Source organism: Plasmopara halstedii, assembly GCF_900000015.1.
Source record: "Plasmopara halstedii genome assembly, contig: Scaffold_322, whole genome shotgun sequence".
NCBI lineage: Eukaryota > Oomycota > Peronosporomycetes > Peronosporales > Peronosporaceae > Plasmopara > Plasmopara halstedii.
In genome coordinates this window covers 1,284,472-1,284,751 of record NW_020187243.1, presented here as the reverse complement: position 1 = coordinate 1,284,751, position 280 = coordinate 1,284,472, and positions in this window count along the sequence as shown.

Genomic DNA, 280 nt, shown 5'->3' with positions numbered 1-280 from the left:
TAGTCTGGTCTGCGTGACAACGCATCAGCCAAAGCATTCTGCTTTCCCGGCTTATACTGCATATCGAAGGTATATTCCACAAGGAAGGATATCCATCGAGCCATCCTCTGCGAAAGTTGGGGCGACTGAGTCGCAGTGCGTAGTGACGCATGATCTGGAGAGATCACAAACGGCTTGGAGCCGAGCAGGTGGACCCTGAGCTTGACAAGTGCAAACTTCATCGCAAGTAGCTCCTTGTCATGAACTGGGTAGTTACCCTATGCAGCTTTGAGCTGTCGAT